The following is a 20388-nucleotide window of genomic DNA, read 5'->3' on the forward strand; positions in this document are numbered from 1 at the left end:
TACATTAACTAAATAAATCCCCTGTTATTGAAAGTCAATTAGTCTCTGGTGTGTTGCATTCTGGCAGCTAGCAAACTAGAACACACCCTTTGCTAGATTTATTCTTAGGTGCTTTAAGTTTTTTGTTTCTTCCTTTTATGTGTGATAATGTTTTTGTGTTATATTTTCTAATTGACTATTACTGGTATTAAGGAAATCTAATAATGTTATTTGTTATTCTGGTTCTCAGAAACTTGTTGACCTCTTTTGCTAGTATTAAAAATTTGTCTGTAGATTCTCCTAGATTTTATATACAGATGATGAGTCATATGCAGCTTGTTTTATTAAGGTTTCCATATTCCTAGACCTCTGGTTCCTCTCCCACCCTCTCCCCCAAGAGCACTGACTCTGACCACCAGTACAATGTGGAACAGAAGTGATTGTGAGCATCCTTGTTTGTTCTAAAATTTTTGGAAAAACTTCTATGGTTTCATCATTGTGTATGCTATTTACTTTATGTTGAAAAGAATTTATAGCTTTATTTGACAGATGCACAGGGTGTGTATATAAAATAAGTGTTTTGTGGGCCACGGTGGCTCAGTAGGCAAAGTTCTTGCCTGCCATGCCAGAGACCCAGGTTGGGTTCCCAGTACCTGCCCATGCAAAAAAACAAAACAAACAAAAAATAAGTGTCTTATAACTGTAGGTCACATTCCATTATTGGGCTATGAAACCAATCTAGTTGGTTGTACTTCCATATTATAAAAATAAAATAGAATGGAATAAAGCACATAGCGTCGGAATGCATCACTTGCATTCAAGGTGAATATTGTAAAATTTGAGTATGGGCGTATGCGTGTACTGGGTTTTGACATAAAATTTATTTCTTTAAGGGCCATATTTTTTAAATGTTTGAAACATTTTCATATTATAATGGTTTTACATTTTGTTCTTCAAATTTACTATCACCTTACCAATTTTTTGCCTGCTTGACTGATCAGTTTCTGATAGAAGTATTTGAAAAATCTTGCACTCTGATTATGGAATTAACCATTTTCCCTGTGATTCTGTCCATTTTGTGTTATATATTTCGAAGCTATGTTGTTAGATATATATAAATTCATGATGTCATATTCTTTTAGTAGATTATTCTGTTATTGTTACATAATTTCTATTAGCTTTTTGCATTAAATTAACATCACCTTGCTAGCTGCATTTGGGTAGTATATATATATATGATGTGACTTTTTCCATTTCTTTACTTTCAATCTTCCTGTTTTGCTTTGCTTGGATTTGCATCATATATTCAGCATGTAGTTGGATATTATCAATCTGGTAATATCTGTTTTGTAAATGATGTATTTAGTTCAATTAATTTATTGAGATTACTGATATATTTTAAGTTATTTTGTGTTTTTCTTTATTGACATTTTGCTTGTGTTTCCTCACACCACCTTTTTGGCTTTTTATTGGGTTGATTAATTATTTTAAAAAGCCACTTCTTTTATTTTTTTCCTTTGTTAGTTGTTAATTTATAGATTGTACTTCTATTATTTTAGCGGTTTTCCTAAAAATTTAACATATCCTATTTGAGTTCAAAATATTCTAACAAGTATATTATTGTTTTGACGTGCTGTCCTTCTAAACACAAGGACTTTAGAATTCACAGTGAATAGTTAATCTTTGAAACTTATTTAATTATTATTTTTTGTTCATATGACATTAATCACTTACAGTGAATGATACAGTGGCATTTAGTACAGTCACAAAGTCATGCAACCATCACCCACCTCTATCCAGTTCCAAAACATTTTCATCACCCGAAAAGAAAACTCTGTATACATTAATCAGTTGCACCTCAGTCTCCCTTCCTTCCAGCCCCTCGCAACCACTGACTGGCAATAGGAGTTACCTATTCTGAGTATCTCATATAAGTGAAATCAAACAATACAACATGTAACCTTTTGTGTCTGCTTAATTTCACTTTGAATAATGATTTTGAGGTTTATTTGAATGTAATATGTATTGGTACTTTATTCCTTTTTATGGCTGAATAATAGTCCATTTTATGCATTCACCACAATTTCTTTATCATTTCATCCACTGATGAACATTTGGGTCATTTCCACTTTTTGGCTTTTGTGAGTAGTGCTACTATGAACACATGTGCATTTGTTTGAGTACCTGTTTCAATTCTTTGGAATTGAATACCTGGGAGTGGAATTGCTGGAACACATGTAACTCTGTATTTAAGTTTTGAGACTGTCTGTTTTACACAGTGGCTGCACCATTTCTCATTCCCAATAGCAATGTATGCATGTTCTCTGCATCCTTGCCAACATTTGTGTTTCATTTTAAAAATTATAGCCAACAATCAAATTAATTTTTTGCTCACTATTACATTGCTTTTTTTTTTTAAAAATACTTTATCTTTGCTATAGTTTCACTTTCCTTTTCACTAAGTACATCCTGTACCAAATCTATAAATCTGCATCTGTATGTGGGAAAACAATCAGTTTTCATGTTTCTGAAAATGTCTTTTTCTTGTTCTCATTTTTTTTCTTTTCACAATCACACAGTCACATTGTGAAAGCTATATCATTATACAATCATCATCAAGAAACATGGCTACTGGAACACAGCTCTACATTTTCAGGCAGTTCCCTCCAACCTCTCCATTACATCTTGGATAACAAGGTAATATCTACTTAATGCATAAGAATAACCTCCAGGATAACCTCTCGACTCTGTTTGAAATCTCTCAGCCATTGACACTTTGCCTCATTTCACTCTTCCCCTTTTTGGTCGGGAAGTTTTCTCAATCCCTTGATGCTGAGTCTCAGCTCATTCTGGGATATCTGTCCCACGTTGCCAGGAAGGTCCACATTCCTGGAAGTCATGTCCCACGTAGACAGGGGAGAGGGTGGTGAGTTTGCTTGTTGTATTGGCTGAAGAGAGAGGCCACATCTGAGCAACAAAAGAGGCTCTCTTGGGGGTGACTCTTAGGCCTAATTTTAAGTAGGCTTAACCTATCCTTTGTAGGGTTAAGTTTCATATGAACAAACCCCAAGACTGGAGGCTCATCTTGCTCTCATTTTTAAAGAGTAATTTAGCAGGATATAAAAGTCGAAGGTGATAGTTATTTCCTTTAGCATTTAAAGGATACTACTACATAATCTTCTGGCCACAATTACGGTTGAAATAAGTCTGCTGTCAGCCTAATGGTTTCTTCTGGGTATTAGGTCTTTTCCCTCTTTGAGGGGTTTGTTCTTATCACCAGTAATCTGTGCCTTTTCTGTGCTGCATCATGCTCTGTCCTCAGTGTTCCTTCTATCAGAGGACACTTGTCTTGTATAATTGTGGACATTTTCAACTCTAATCTCTTCAAATATTGCTTCTCCATCATTCCTTCTGTTCTAGTTTGCTAGCTACCAGAATGTGATATATCGGAAACAGAATGGCTTTTAAAAAGGGGAATTTAATGAGTTGCTAGTTTACAATTCTAAGGCTGAGAAAATGTCCCAATTACAACAAGTCTATAGAAATGTCCAATCTAAGGCATCCAGGGAAAGATACCTTGGTTCAAGAAGGCCGATGAAGTTCAGGGTTTCTCTCTCAAGTGAGAAGGCACATGGTGAACACAGTCAGGGTTTCTCTCTCGGCTGGAAGGGCACATGGCGAACACAGCGTCATCTGCTAGCTTTCTCTCCTGGCTTCCTGTTTCATGAAGCTCCCCAGGAGGCATGTTTCTTCTTCATCTCCAAAGGTTGCTGGCTGGTGGACTCTCTGCTTTGTGGTGCTGCAGCATTCTCTGCTCTCTTTGAATCTCCTTCATTCCCCAAAATGTTCCCTCTTTTATAGGACTTTAGAAACTAATCAAGACCCACACGGATGGGTGGAGACATGTCGTCACCTAATCCAGCTTAACAACCACTCTTGATTAAATCACACCTCCAGGGAGATGATCTGATCACAGTTTCAAACATACAGTATTGAATAAGGATTATTCTGCCTTTATGAAATGTGACTTAGATTAAAACATGGCTTTTCTAGGGGACCCACATTCTTTCAAACCAGCACACCTTTTAACCTCTTCTTTTGGAACATCTGTCAGATACATGTTGGATCTTCTCAATGTATCTTCCACGTCTGTTGATGACTGCATTAAAAACATCTTATTGTCACTCTGTCCTAAGTTCTATGTGTATGTCTCAACTATTTCCCAATTTACTACTTTCTTTGGAGCTAAGCTAGAGTTTCTCTTGTCTTTTTTGTTTGTTTTAATTTATTTTTTTGTTTGTTATCTTGTCTTTTGAGTTTTTAATTTTTGTAACCATGCTTTTTTTAGTTTCAATATCTATCTATTTGTATTAATACTACCTAGATGTGTTTCATTTATGTATCTTTTGTGTTTCATAACTTTTTATTCATTATTAATCGATGTGATGCCTTGATTTATATCTTTGAACATTTTAGACATACTTTATTTTAAAGTCTTTGCAAGACTTTCATAAAATTAACATTATCTCTAAGCATTTCATGTTCCAAGTTGCAGACATTTTTAAGCATTAGATTTCTGCATTTGCTTTGGCAACCATATTTTGAATGTGAGTATATGTGTGCATGCATGTGCCCGTGTGCATGAACCCTTTATTTCTCTCATCCTATTTGTCTAATAGTTTTGGGGATTAGCAGTTGTCTCTGCCTGAGCCATCACTCAGACCACCATCGCAGAACCAGGTGAAATTTGTTCTGCAGTGATGTGGATGCTATCACAGATCCAGTCATAGGGTAGCAGTGAGTTGACAATTGCATTTTTTAATAGATTCCTTTTTGTAGAGCAAGAATCCCCACTGCAGTCCCTGGCTTCAAGCAAAGAGCCTGGTTCTGGTCCAGTATTGTGCACAGAGCACTTTTAGTTCCCATTACGTGGTAGGAGCAAAGATTCAAGCTACAACTATGAGCTGGCAGATCTGGAATGCAACAGACCTGTGGCTTCAAATGCACTCGCCACTTTGTAACTCACTTCCAGTTCTGGTCAGTGTAGATGTTTATCTTCCCCCCCTTCTTATATTTTATCAGTTGTTGCAATGTGTTTTGACTAAAGAGGGTGGATCAAAGTATCTCTGATGCTTCATCTTGACTGGAAGACCAATCTGTACTATAACATTTTACATTCTGTTTGAAAATCCATTTAATTTTAGTTTCTGAAAGCTGCGTATCGTAGCTACATAACTATATTTAAAAGTGATATTGTTTTATTAAAATAATTTTACTTTTACTTATTATGGAAGAAAAAAGTCCAAAACTTATAAGCCTTTTTATTGTTTTAATGAAAATAAAGCAATGTAAACTTCTGTTGTTTTTGACGACAATTTCTTGGCTCTTCATATAGCTTGGCACCTCCCATGTCAAAACCATCTCAACAACTCCACTATCAGCTGCACAACTTAATGGAAAAAAATCTACAATCCATCTTTATGGAAGTCAGTTTAATATAACACTCAAGAGGCTTGGGAATCACTAATTCCTGGTTTTAAGACTTAGCTTCTCTGATGAGTAGCTATATATCTTTGAGGAGGTTATAACCTTTTAAGTCTCATTTTCCTCATTTTTAAAATGGGAGTAATAATAGAAACTAATAGGATTGTTTGAGGATTAAATGACATGATACATCCAAATGTTTAGATACAGTACCTGGCACATGGTAAAAGCCCAATAGATGTTCGCTATTGTTATCATTATGATTAAATTACAAGTGTCATTTATTTCTTGATAAATAAAAACCAAATCATGAGATAATGACAGAGCTGGAAAATTAATCTGAAAAAAAAAAACCCCAGCAAAATAGATGTATTCTTTTACAATGTATCACATGTAGTTCAAACAATGAAAGCCACATCAATCTCTAACATGTGAACAAGTTATATCAAACCACATAATGTGTTTTATGAAGATAATTTGATTAAATTGAATTTTCCAGACTGAGGGATTTTAATCAAATTTGTCCCAGCCTCCAGTGGTCAAAACATCACCTTCAAATTTTCTATAACTGTGAATCAAAGTCTTGCCAGGAGAGAATATTAAGTTCCTACCTTTCATGCAAGTAAAAAGTTACATCTTAATATCATCCTATTCCTTTGTTTATCTTGGTAGTTTTTATTAATGAAGAGACAGTTCATTTCTTCCCTCTGGAGTTAAAAAAAAAATCCCAACAAACTAAAGGATGATCTCAGTCTGAGAAGAACAGTTCAACTATGCAATGATGCAATGCCTATAAATATTGTCCTATTAGACAAGGGCTCAGTGGCTTAAATGGCCCAGTTAAACAATTAAAGCTATAACCTACTCAGTCCCTGGGGCTCATAAAACCAAGATCCTAGGGAGTCAGTACAATCCTAGGGGAATCAACTTTAAAGGCACCTTATTTAACTGCTTTTAAAAATAGTGCACTATTTTTTTTGGTGTATTTTACTTGGCAGATGCACTGATTGAGGGGGTAGGTCTGTCTGCCTGGTTTAGCATCGGTGCAGCACCTTTTGTTGACGGAAATAGTAAGAAAGTGTGCTAAAACAAGGCACTGAGGCATCTGTGGAAAGCCTGTCACCGTTCTCAGAGTAATGAGAAATAGGGGAAAGGAGAGGTCAAGAGCAGGGTTTCTGCTGGAGAGAAGGAAAAGGGCTTTGACCCTGGGGCTGAATTCACACCAGATTTGGAACAAGCTTCAATGTTAGAACACATGACCCCTCTTTCTTTCAGAGCTGGATATGAGCCTAGTCACCCTGGGACTCTAAGGACGCATTCCGAGTCTTGTAGGTTCATTTTTAATGCCAGCCAGCATGGCCACAATTTCACCGGTCCTAGTGCTTTCAAAGTGAGTCCCATTAAGGAAATCAGTATATCCACGTTAGAAAGCTGAATTGCAATCCCCTCTGGGCCCTGATGCTTAGGGGGTCTGTGCCAAGCTTTGTGGTAAGGGGGCCGGTTTACTGGGGAGTCATCAGTATTCTGGTCTTGTTATTGGCAAGGAAGAACATCAAGAGAAAATAGAGAAGGCAGCCAGCTAAAGAACCTTGGAGACTACATTTGTTTGTAAACTGAATCTTTTTATGGTCTGCAATTCCTTACATCGGAACCCTTTGCTCATACTCTTCCCTCCTGTTTGGATTCTCTTCTGCCATCTCTAAAGACCCAAATCCTCCATCTTTCAAGTGTAAGTAATCCTTTCCTACATGGTAGCTGCTCCTCTGTTTTGGTACTTATCACTCTCTACTTCATGTTTTAGTAATTGGTAAACTCTTATGAACTCGCGTTTCAGGTCATGTTTTCTGGAGTCTAGAAAACTCAGCAGCTTGTTGTGTAGTCCAGACCCTCAGTGAGCTTCCTGAAGATGATGGTGAGGGTAATAAAGAAGGTAAGGAGGATAAAGTTCATGGTGACAAAAGCAGCACATGAGAGTGAAGCGAGCGTAACTCTGCAAGCAGACTGCCCTTGGTTTGAGGTTAACATTGCCATTTGCCAATTGTGTGGCACTTGGCAAGTTCCTCAACTTAGCAGAGCAAGGTTATTTTGAGAATTAAATAAATTAACCTATACTTTTATGTACTCTCTTCTAGAGTACATAATAGATGTTCCAGAAATATAAATTATGTTTTCTTCTCTTTCTCCTCTAACCCATTCCATGATGTTTCCTGGCTTATGAAGAACTTTCTTAGGCAATGTAATAGGATTCTTTCAGTTACAAGTGACAGAAACCACCTTAAGCAAATAATTCTTTTCGTTTTATGTAACTGCAAAGTCAAGGAAGGGCTTGATCCAAGGCTCAAGTGATGTGACCAGTTTTTCCCTCTCTTCATTTCTTGGCTCTGCTTGCTCTGGGATTGTTCGGTTCTCAGGCAGACTGTGTCCCTTGTGGCAGATGGCTGCCAAAGCTTTGGTTTATATCCTCAGCAATCTCAGAGGAAAGACAGTACTTTTCCCCTAGCTGTTCTAACAAAAGCCCCAGAATTTCACCCAACTGTTGCTCATTGGCTTGGCTTAGATCATGCCCATCCCCAAGCCAATCAGTGTGTCCTGGGGGAAGTGGTGCTCTGATCGGTGAGTCTGGGCCTCATATGCTATCTGGAGCTGTGGGCGAGAATTGCCTCCCCACCTGCATGTACCAGACAAGTGATGAGGCATCTTTTCATGGATATCAGGGGACTGTGACCAGAAGAAGATGACAGGGTGACAGTCAGGAAAACCTAACAGATGCCAATTAGCTACACGATGGCTTGAAGCTGAACATGCCTAGTGGAAAAATCTTTTCTGCTTTATGGGAATTTATAAAAACTTGGTGGCAGCATATAGATCCTCCTGTAGCCCAGTGGTTTGGTTCCTAATTATTTTCTCTGTGCAATGGAATTTTGGGGAGGGGGGTGAGGTGGAACCCAGTGAGCTAAGCAAAGTCTTAGAAATATGGTGGTTCTCTCAGTATCCTGGAAAGAAAGACGGCATGTTGGAAAGGGCTGGGATGGAAAGAAGTATTTACGGAGGTGTGGGCAGGGTTAACCAATAAGGGGATAGTGAAGCTCCCAGGCTCTAGCCTCAGGTGAAGGACACAGGTGATGAGGAGAAGGAACAGGAACACCACAGTCCCAGGGAGGGCTGGTCCTGTGGAAGAGAGGCTTCTGGACAGGTCCTATGTCCAGGTAGAGCACAGCTGCTACCTGACCCATGGCAAGGCAGGGAGCAGGGGAATAAATATTCCAACCTCTCTCTCTCCTACCCTCCCCATTCTCAGACTGGTGCCTCCCGTTGGCCAAACCTAACAAAAAACAAAGGGCAAGGAAGCCCTGGTGATTCAGTGCACAGGGCAGGGCAGAGGAGGGCAGGGAATTGATCTGGGGAGAGGGCTAAATGGAGAATGGCCAACCTGGAGACCCTACATGGCTTGTTCTCTGGGGGGAAAGTGTGGTGTTACAGGCTTGGCTCATGAACTGTGCAGTTGGGGGAGGGGGGTGTTCAGTCAGCGTCTGGCTCACTTGTGATTTATTCTCTTTGCTTTTGGAAATGTAATAATCTCTCCATCAAAGCTCCATCTATCTGCCAAAAAAAATGCATGTCCTTTTGTACAAATGAAAGAATCACTGCTATTATGCAAACACTGAAAGGGTACCACATTTGCATGCAAAGGGGAAAAAAGAAAAATCCTATTTGCAATAAAATTAATTATACCAATGTGGCAAAGAGACACATGAGTATCCATTTAACATTTGGACAGGAGCAGAACTAACTTCCTTTGCCAAACCTGACTAAATAATGGAAGCCAAGGAGAAAATACCCTGAAAATAGGGCCCTGGATGGAATAAACAGGAATTGGGAATTTCTGGCCATTTTAAGATTCTCCCCTCAACAGAAACAAAGGATTGAACGAAAGGTTTTTACAAATCCTAATCATGAATATTAATGTTCCTCTATAGCTGATGCCTGAACCAAGATCCTCATTAAAATGGCCTTTCAGCAGAGAAGTGCTAGTCCACAGGGGTTGGGACCAGCACAAGGGGGCATGGAGAATTTACTTTGCACCTGAAACCAGAAGAAAATACCTGCATTAGGTTTAGAACTTGTAAGGTGTTCATTATATTGTTGTGTTCGATCATTAGGGAAAGAGGAACTCTGAAAAGAAGACAAAGAAATCACCTATTCTAGACAAGAGAAGTTTGAACTGTCACCCGAAGGGCATTCAGTTCATAAAATGCCCTCTGCCCAGCCCTGCATCCCAGTCTCCACATGTTTGTTGACACTGCTGGTTCGTCTGTTCATATGCCTCAACCGGTTGAGAGCTTCTACGGGCCAGAGGCTCAATATATTTAGGTCTTATTAGCCTCTGTATCTCTAGTGTTGAGCACCGAGTAGGCACTCAATAAACATTGAATTCAGAGACATATTCATGAATGACCCACAGCATTTCGGAGCCTAAAGTGACCTTAGAGATCCCCAGCTTCAATGGTTCGCAAAGAATAAGTGGACCTCAGGTGGGAGTGGGCAGCAGTAGTGTGGAGAGGATAAGGAAGATGAGATGTACCTGGAAGAGATTTTTTCCAGACACCTCCCTCCCCCACCCCAAGTCCACCCACTTCCAGCCCCAACAGCTCATGTGCGATATCAGGATCCAGTGGGAGTGAACAGTGTATTTTGAAAGGCTTCATTTCGGTGACTCCCTCCCTAACAGGCTGAGAACCACTTGCCCTTCAACCCTCCCTGCTTTCAGGATTCAGCGCAGCATCAGCCACCAAACAGGTGCCATCAATTGTTGTCGAGTGAATGAATGTCAAAGAGGAGACTGTTCAGAAGAAGTATTGGTGATCTGCTCAAGGCCATCCACAATCATGTCTTGGCAGTCTGGGCACTTGACATGAAGGCTCATCAATGAGTAAATGTTGACTAACTCTTTTTCAAATCCCTTCCTCCTGCAAAGACAGGGTAAGAGTTGAAGGCTTTCATTTGTGAAAGAGGACGTAGGTCAGGACTTCCTCATGATGGGACAGCCTTAAACAGTGGGTTCAGCCCAAGGAGAAAGTGTGGGATTCCCTTGTCAGAGCCTCTGTTGAAGTATTAAAATGTAGATGCATTTTCTCCGGGTTGATTAAAGTTATCTGCAACCCTTGTGGAGGCAGAGAGAGGACCAGAACTAGATGCTATTTAATTCCATGAATAGCACCACTGCTCTATAATGTTCATTTGGAATGAACTTCTAATGCAATGGAGTGCGTGAAAGAAATGGCAGCTCTACTCACTATCCCTTCATCTATAAAATTGACGGTAAGTTGATTTTATTTATTTGATAATGATATATCGCAGTGCTGCATATGGCAATATAGAGCATCATTAAAAGAACGGATTCTGGAGCCAGGTAATCTGAGTTTGAATACTTGTGTCTGTCGCCCACTATCTGTGTGATCTCGGACAAGTTATTCAACCTGTTCCTCTGTTTCTGTTTCTGGAAAAGACGAGGAAAGTGCTTGCCTCGTGGAGTTGTTGCAAGGATTAAATGAGCTAATATATGTAAAGCTCTTAGAACATTCTCTGGCACACATTAGGTGCTATCCAAATGCGCATTATTATTATTATTGTTGTTGTTCATCTTCCTATGGGAAGATGAAACTGGGGTTAACTTTTGTTTCCTCTCTGCAGGCTGTATAGATGTATAATAGATGAAGTAAAGGCTGATGAGTGAAGTTGTCTTAGTTGTATGACAGTGAAACAGATGGAGGCTGCTTGTGAGCGAGAATAGTTTGTTTTCTAGGCATGGTGCTAATATAAAATTATTCTTCTGCTTTTCCTGAATCACAAAACCTTAAGCACTGGAAAAGTGCTCACAGTTCATCCCAGCCTGAATAGAGAAGAAACTGACTTGTTTAAGGTTTCATAACTAGCCATGGCCTGGTCTTTTAATTGCTAGAGCAGTGCTCTTTTTGCCCATCACCATAGTTACAATAACTCAGTGCATGGAATGCATTTTTTCACTTGTAATATTTAAAGTGAAATACACACACTCAAAAGAATCAAGGTACAGAGAGTACTTCAGTTTTGCAAGGAACTATGGACATTTAATTGGAATATACCTCTTTTTGGTTTTGAAGGGAGGTGGTGAGGCTACATCAATGGCCAGGCTTCCAAGTTAATAGGCAAAAGCAACAAAATCTGGCTAACTCAAGCAGTCAAGGAAGCTATTGGAAGAATAACAGGGAGCTTGTGAATTGAAGGGAAGCTGGAGACCCAGGCTCTGGAGATAACTAAACGAGAGGTCAGGGAGAAGCTACTAAAGCCAGGGTCACCCCTCAGGGTCAGTCTGGTGAAGATGCTGCCAAGCACAGCTGCTGCTGGACATTTGGGCCAGGGCCTCTGAACTCTGTACAATGCTACAGCCATGGACTCTCATCTAGGTAGTATGCCTGCTGCAAATGATCTCTGTATCGATAGTCAGGATTCTCCAGAGAAACAGAACCAATATGATGTATGTGCTTAAAGAGATTTATCTTAAGGATTTGGCTCACACGATCTGGGGTTGGCAAAGTCCAAATTCCATAGGGCAGTCTATAGCCTGGAAAGGCAGGTAAAGCTGATATTGAATTCCTTTTTTTTGACATGGGCAGGCTCTGGGAATTGAACCCAGGTCTCTGGCATGGCAGGCAAGAATTCTGCCACTGAGCCACCACTGCCCACTCTGAAGGTGAATTCTTGAGTCCAAAATCTTTAGGTGAAACTTGCAGGCTGGAAATTCCAGTATGAGTTGATGTTGAAGTCTTGAGGCAGAAATTTTTGTGACTTCTGGAACCTTCAGTTCTTGTTAAGATCTCCAGTGACAGGATGAGGCCCACCCACTTGTGGAGGTAATGTCCTTAACTTAAGGGAAATTGATTGTAGATGCCAATTTTCTCTATGAAATACCCCCACAAAAACCACTAGACCAGTATTTGACCAAACAACCAAACAGTATAACCCAGCCAACTTGACACACAAAATTAGCTATCACAGTCTCTCCTCTTCTTCTGTGTCTTTGCACGACTCTTCATGATTCACAGTTCTACAAGGGGTATTCTATTAGCTGAGCCTAGATCAGAGATCTGAGACCCAGTGTGGCTGGCAAGAGGAGAGTAGGCATGGAGAGAAAATCTGTGGCCTCCATTAGGTTATGGTTTGGAAGGAAGCCCCCTACCTACAACTGTGATTTACAAAGGTGGATTGCCGACATTCAGATTCTTCCCAAATGCGAAAGTGTTAGGATGCTGGGTCATAGAAGACAAGCAAACAAATGAAAACAACAAATAATCCATGACAATCAGTAAAACCCAGAAAAGGTATATAACTCAGCTGCTTGCCCTTCTCCTCCTTCTGGAGTCAGCATCCCCTAATCTGCCCGCTTCTCTCTCTTTCACTATCCTCCATCTCCATCACTTCTTCATGCAAGAGAAAACAGAAGCTCTAAGAAGGACTATGAGATGGAATGATTCTTTTACAGATCTGTTTATTTCAGTCACTTCTAGATTCACCCCATATCATCCTCGAGCGTCTTCCCCCTCCAATTAGAATAAAGTTCGACTGCTTCATTTCTCCTCTTCCTCCTGCCCCTACCACAGACTCTCCACGATATGTCTCTCCCAGGCCCCAGTAACGTCATCCCAGCACAGGACAGGGAACTAGCCCTGTTACTCAAACTCTTCCTTGATGATACCATAGAGGGAGAGGGAGGTTGATGAGTCGGCCCGAAAAACCATCACCGAAAGATGGTGAGAATTCCCTGGGGAGACAAAAAAAGCAGTCAGGTTTCTCTGTATGAGTAATAACGCAGAGTGGAAGAGGGCTGAGTAGGAGACAGGGGATAAGCTAGGGGCAAGTTTTTTGGTTGAGTCGAATTCTTTCTCTGGTTTACACATTAGTTTGGGCAGATCATTTCCCACTTTATCTTTTCAAGGTAGGGAAGCAGCAGTGCCATGTCAGTACTGGCTGGGGATGGTGAGTCGTGTTAAGGCAGCCTTGGACCTGAATGGGTCAGGCGGCGATTGAAAACAGGTGTAAGCAGTCTCACTGGCCGCTGAGCATTCCTTCTTCCCCGTACTCTCTTCTCCACAACAGAGGAAGAACATCTGAGAAAGGGCAAGGTCTGAAAGCAAGGTACAGGGTGGTTTCCCAAAGCACGGTGCCTGGTGGGGGAATGTGCAGCAAATAGGTATGCTTGAGCCCGGATTATGGTGTCTGAGGCTCTCCTCTCTCTACCCTTCTACCTCAACCTAGACTCGCAGCACCTAACCAGAAGGATTACAAGTTAGGGCTGTGCTGGCAGCCAAGTTTGCTATTTTTTTTTTTTTTTTTTTTGGCATGGGCAGACTCCGGGAATCAAATCTGGATTTCTGGTATGGCTGACGAGACTTGTGCCACTGAACCACCATTGCACCATCCCAAGTTTGCTATCTTAATCAGGGTAATGTTAAAAAGAAATGTAGGGTGCACAGGTGGTTCAGTGGTAGAATGCTCACCTTTCATGTGGGAGACCCAGGTTTGATTCCTACACCACGCATGGCCCTCTCCTCCCACCCCCCAAAAAAAAAAAAAAAAAAAACAGTAACAAAGAGACCCCGAAGTAGAGTGGCTTAAAGAATATAGAAATGCATTTCTCTCACACATAATGATTCCAAAATGAGTGTTTCAGATTGGTGGGCAGCTCTGTACCATATTCACGATAAAGACTGACAGCATCTCTGTCATCTTCAGTACAAGGTTTCCAAGGTTTCCATAGCAAAGGTTCAGTAGACCACCAGGGATATAATATCATTCAAGGTTTGAGCTCACCCACAGGATGCAGTACATGCTTTGAATCAGCAGTCAATATCTGTGTGGTCTTTTTTATAGCAAGAATACATAGGCTAGAAATCAAAGGTAGAGTTAAGAGTGGCCCTTTTAATTATTACATCTAATAATCAGCTTAATAGAATCTTTGCTTTCTGTCTCCATGATCTTGGCCTTGACAGGTTTTGGGATGTTAATTCCTAAGAGAAGAATGCTACCATCAGCAGTGTCATGATGAACCAGATGCTGAGCTTGTCCTTAACCATTTTGAGACTCCTCATGTCATTGAACCCATAGGCAGAGAAGAGGGTCACTGTACAGGCTATCAAGGGGGAAGTTGGGTTGCTGCCATACAGTGGGGGCCAGGGAGAGTATGTTTGGATCCCAGGGGATTCACAGAGCCACTTCTTAGAACTTCCATGTCTAATAATAAAGTTCAGTGGACACTGACAACCCAACGGAGAGAGGACTAGTAAGGGCTCAGCTGTTTGAGGCTAAAGGCGTGAGCCTCCCTACCAGCTGAGGTGCTTGTAGACGGTTAGGGGAATATAAAATGGGGTAAAGAAAGGAGGAAGGCATGATTATGAGCTTTGGCCTTAAAAACAGCCACAGAAGGGAGACTGTAGCAGCCATGCTTCTTTTAAGTCAATTGATTCTCCCATCCCGCACCCACCCACCCATCCTATCCCTGCTAAAGAATGTAAGTTGCAGATTGGAACATGCTTGAAATGACATCACCCAATACTGATACAGCTACTTATGAGACTTGTGCCTTCTTGTGTTTTGGTGAGAGGGTCTTCTTGTAAATGAAGGACAAAAATGGAAGCTGGATGGCAAACAGGGTGGGCTGGACTTATTTCTTGTTTATTCTGCTACATCATTCTCCATCCTTCCCTACCTTATACTTTCTCCTGGGAGGCTGATTCCTGTAACTGCATCACCTGAACTCCCTTGCTGGTGGATTTCAGCACCTGCAGGGGATTGGAAAGCAGGAGGCCAGAGAGGTCAAGGTACTTTTTCTCCACTGCCTCTGCTCTGAAACCATTTCTCTGTAGTCCTCTCTGACTACAGCTCCTGCCAGGCAGGCCCTCCTCCAAGGTTCCAGCTCTTTTATTCTCGGCTTGTCTCTTCATCCTTAGGGATAGTAACAGTTTCCTGCTATTGCTGGTATCTGGGGGCCTCAGCTTCCTATTCACACCTCTATAGGGAGTGCATTCACTTTTCATTCAAGTCTCTCCATTTCAGCTATATGGGATGAGCTCTGTTTCCTGGTCCTGATTGATAAAGTGTCCATTTCCCTCCCCCAATTCCTGACTTTCTGAAGACTAGGAACATTGTCTGAATTATCTCTGCATGCCCAGCAGAGTTCCTGGCAAAGGTTATCTGGTCATAAGATGTTAAATGAATGAATCAAAATTGTACTGAAGATCTGTTATTCTCCATGGATCTTTTAACTTCAGAACAAAGAGCAAATATAACTAGCATCCCACTCTCAGTTTTCAACTATTCCCAGAAAAGTAACCAACCAATAAGATTAGGAATCAGACTTTTATCTTTCTAAGCTGCTCAGATTCATTCCACATCATCTCTTCGTGAGGTTCCCATGCCTCCATTTATGTTCCCTGTGTCCCAACACTATACCTGACATGGAGGCAGCTAATGCTTTTTCAAATTGCTGATTGCAATTGCATGTCCAAATGCATTAGTTTAAAAGGACTGCATATCCAGAAAGGCAGGTATGTGAAAACTTTCACACATAATTGCTAGTGCAGTGTATCAAGAAATTTGCTCAACCCTTCAGGCTTCTAATGCGCTTAATCTCTTTTATTAAGTGACTTTCCCATCTAAATAACCATTCATCTCTGATCTCCTTCCTCTAGGCCCTGTTACTATAGATAAATGAATCTGTGCTCTGGAATTGCCTGGCTAATCTATCACCACTTGCAATTGATTGAAGGTGGTCAGTGCCGGGAATGCAGACATGGGGGGACACTGGAAAATTAAATATATCATTCAGGGGTCAGATCTTGGGAGAGAGTAAAGGCAGAGGGGAATGCTTAGGTCAAAGAGTTTGGTTAGAAGAGGTGAGAATCTGAGCAAGGATCCGAGGCCATGGGGCAAGAGCAGCAAAAAAGGACCTTCCTTTGAATTCAAAGTCTTCTAAAGTAGGTCCACTTTATATGCTTCCTTCCAAGATTCTCATCTCCTTTAAACTATTCTCAGACTATAGGCACAAGTGCTTAAGGAAAAAGAGAGAGTGGATCAGGGTAGCTCCTGGTACAAACTGAGGAGTAAAGATTTCTGCTTGCATTTCTGGCCTTAGCTATCTTCTTTCATTGCATTAAACTAGAAAAGTCTGACTTTTATTTGTGCTTATTGGTAAATTACAATGCACTTAATTTTTACTAATGAATTTAGTTTTTAGAGACTCACAGGACATGAGAATTGGCAGAACCCTTAGAGATTATCCATACTACCTTATTTATGATGAAATCCAGGCCCAGAGAGAACATGTTATCATTAGGAATATTCATGTTATAGACAGAAAACTAAGCTCTAACAACAAAGGGAATTTGTTGGGTCATATAACTGAAAAATACAGAGGTATATCAGCTTCAAATGTGGCTTGACCCTAACTACTCAACAGTGTAACCGAGGCTCTGTTCCCTTTCATGTTTCCATTCTGCCTTCCTCAGTATTCCTCAACTGTCTGGAGGTCTAGTCTTTATACCTATCGCTGCCCATGGATGCATTAATTCCAGACCTTACATCACTTACAGGAGATACAGCAGGGAGAGGAAACTTTTCTTTGTCAGAGGCCTTTGCACTTGTCTTCTCAAATCTCATTGCCCTGACTAGATTTCATGTCTGCCCTTGAACTAATTTCTGTGGCCAGGGCAGTTAAGCCAATCTGGCCCAACTGCAGGAGTTTGGGGTCAGGTTAGCAAGGGCAAGACTACATAAATTAGAGTGAAGAAAAAGTGATTCCTCAAAGAAATTTTGGTATTCTGATAGTGGGAGAATGGAGGACTGGATACTGGAGAGGCAGAAAGCAACTCTCCAAGGACAGTGACTCATCCAAGGTCAAGCAGCTGGTCATGGGGTGCCGGGACTGGAACCCAGCTCTCTCCACTCAGCACCTGCATATGGATGGTTATCTAATTCTAGTTCAATTAGAACGTGCTTTGCAACAGAAATCCAAATGAACTTATGAGTTTTCTTGTTACATTCTGTTTATTCTTCAGCTATGATTAACAGTATGTACAATAGACATTTTGCCATTTAGTCATGATAATGAAGGCAATTGTCTGAGTTACTTAATTTTGAGTCTCATTAAGCAGTGAAGGCTTTCAGGAGAAACAGATTTCAGAGAATAAGAAATATATCATTTAAATAGGTGGCCTTCAGGCTTACAGAGGCTTTAGCAATCTTCTGGAATGTTTTGCAGAGTTGAAGTAAAGTTTTTTTGGCAACTTATGTGGAATGTATCAAGCCTGGGTTTTCACCTTTTATCTCTCTTGAAAAAATGCTTATTAATGTCCCTTAGTGAGATTTCTCTCTCTTTTCCTGGATTACAGAGGCAAAAAGAAGAGAGGAAGGGTTCTGTGCACCTGCCTCATGCCAGGTGCTGTGCTGAGCACTGGGGATACAGATAAGAGAGAATAGCCCTCAAGGAACACCCAGTCTAGTGGAGAGGCGGTTATTTAAACAGATAGGTAAAAATGGCATGACAGTAAGTACAATACTCAGTGGAAGAAACGAATGCTTTGAGAACACAGAGGAAGGCAGAATGTTGGGAATATGGAGGAGTCAGGAAGGCTTTCTGAAGGATGAGGACTCTTAAAGGATGATTGAAGTTGGCTGAGTGAAAGCAGAAAACTGCATTCTCAATAGACGGGTGTCCTCGTTTGAAGCTGTTATATATCCCAGAAAAGCCATGCTCTTTCAATCCAATCTTCTGGGTGCAGACTTACTGTGGGTGGGATCTTTTGCCTAGGTTGTTTCCATGGAGATGTGATCCTGCCCATTCAATGTGGGTCTTAATTAGTTTATTGGAGTTCTTAAAAGAGCTGATATAGAGATGGAAACCAAGACATCCATATTTGGAAATGCTAAGCTAAGAGATGAAATCCAAAGTTTGCCCTGGAGAAGCTAAATGAGGACCCATAAACACTTAGAGAGAAAGCTGCTGGAATCAGAAGCTGAAAGCAATAAACTGGGAACAAGGACCAGCAGATGTCAGCCACATGACTTCCCAGCTTACAGAGGTGTTCCAGATGCCACAGCCTTTCTCAAGTGAAGGTATCCTCTCATTGATGCCTTAATTTGGACATTGTTATAGCCTTAGAACTGTAAATGTATAACCTAATAAATCCTGTTTGTAAAAGCCAATCCATTTCTGGTATATTGCATTCTGGCAGCCTTAGCAAACTAAAACAAAGGGATTCAGGAGCACTGAGACATGAAACATCACCATGAGTTTACATGGAACCCCAGGTAAGTCACAGGACAGAAATGCAAGGGCAAGGAAGGGAGTGGAGAGAGAAGATGCTGGGGAGGTAGGCAGGAGCTGTGACATGAAGGGTTTAGGGTCTGTTACAGAGCTTGGTGTCTATACTATGGGTTATGTGCTGATTTGAATATGGTACGTATCCCCCCAAAAATCATGTTCTTTCAATCCATCCTTGTGGTTGCAGACCTATTGTGGGTGGGAAACTTGGTTAGGTTGTTCCATGAAGATGTGACCAGCCCATTCAGTGTGGGCCCTAATCTCCTGCTGGAGTCCTTTCTGAGAGGATAATAGGCAGAGCCACTGTATCAGTTAGGGTTCTCTAGAGAAACAGAATCAACAGGAAATATCCATAAATATAAACTTTATAAAAGTGTTTCATGTAACCGTGGGAACGTAGAGTCCAAGATCTGTAGAGCAGGCTGTGAAGCTGATGACTCTGATGGAGGGTCTGGACGAACTCCACAGGAGAGGCTCACCAGCCAAAGCAGGAAGAGAAAAGAGCCTGCTTCTTCTGAATCTTCCTTAAAAGGCTTCTAGTGATTAGATTAAACATCATTCATCGCAGAAGACATTCCTCTTGGCTGATTACAAATGCAATCAGCTGTGGATGCAGCTGACGTTCTCATGATTTAATTCTATGAAATGTCTTCATAACAACAGACAGGCCAGCACTTGCCCAACCACACAAACAGGTACCGCCACCTGGCCAAGTTGACACACGAATCTGACCATGACAGGTGATGAGATGCCTCTAAAGGGAAACACATGGTTTGTGCTTTGGCATGTTCCTGTATCAGATTCTATAGTTGTAGGCAACTTTGGTTGTAGGCAATTTTGTTGGTTAACTTACAACAAAATAAATTTACTGGAGACATAAGGGATTATTCAGAAAACTGGAGGAAAAGCTGAAGAACCCAGGCTCTGAAAGAGCTCCCAATACAGAAATAGCAGGACTCAACTGAGTGTTCTCCTTCACTGGGGAGACTCAGAAATAACCATCTCTAGTCTTTATATTGCTCTGCTTAAGATTCAAACTCCAGATGAAGGACATGTTATTGTCCCACTTGGGGCACACTCACCCTTGTGGCCAGCTAAAGTCAGCATCCTGATTGGCAGTCTCACCAAGACATATCTCATGTGGGAGAGGTGGGTTTCTAAAGCAAAATCAGGGTCTTGTTACCGTAAGAAATAGGAATGAAAGTTATGTCAGCGAGAGCAATGGGTGTCCACTCTAAAAGCTGTTTGGAAGCTATGTTTGAATGGGGACAAAAGGCAAAAAATGGTGGGGATGTGGTCTAGGACTATAGTAGTACAGCTAGAAAAGAGACCACGGGATTTAAGAGGATTTTCGTGCTAAGAATTGGTGGCTGACTCCATAAGAAGAAAGTGGGCAAAACCAAGGATGACTCCCAGGTCCTAGTATACCGTAATAGACAGAGGAGGAGAAGGGGAGTTGACAAATTGCTTATGACACAGCAAGTCTGAGAGACCTGTGGCACATCCAGGTGGATGTTAGTGTTTGAAGCACAATAACTAAACTTACAGGCATGGATGCTTTAGCTGAGGAA

At 41.0% G+C, this 20388-nt stretch overlaps 1 long non-coding RNA gene across 1 annotated transcript in view; it reads left to right on the top strand.

Annotated features, from left to right (window-relative positions):
* Positions 1 to 10142, top strand: part of LOC143663453 (uncharacterized) — a 46367-nt gene extending 36225 nt beyond the window's left edge. Inside the window, exons 2-3 of the long non-coding RNA XR_013165913.1 lie at positions 7298 to 7393; positions 9624 to 10142. This is a non-coding gene — a long non-coding RNA (uncharacterized LOC143663453). The remainder of the gene's footprint in view (positions 1 to 7297; positions 7394 to 9623) is intronic.
* Positions 10143 to 20388: the final 10246 nt, after the last annotated feature.

Source organism: Tamandua tetradactyla, chromosome 2 (genome assembly GCF_023851605.1).
Source record: "Tamandua tetradactyla isolate mTamTet1 chromosome 2, mTamTet1.pri, whole genome shotgun sequence".
Lineage (NCBI taxonomy): Eukaryota > Metazoa > Chordata > Mammalia > Pilosa > Myrmecophagidae > Tamandua > Tamandua tetradactyla.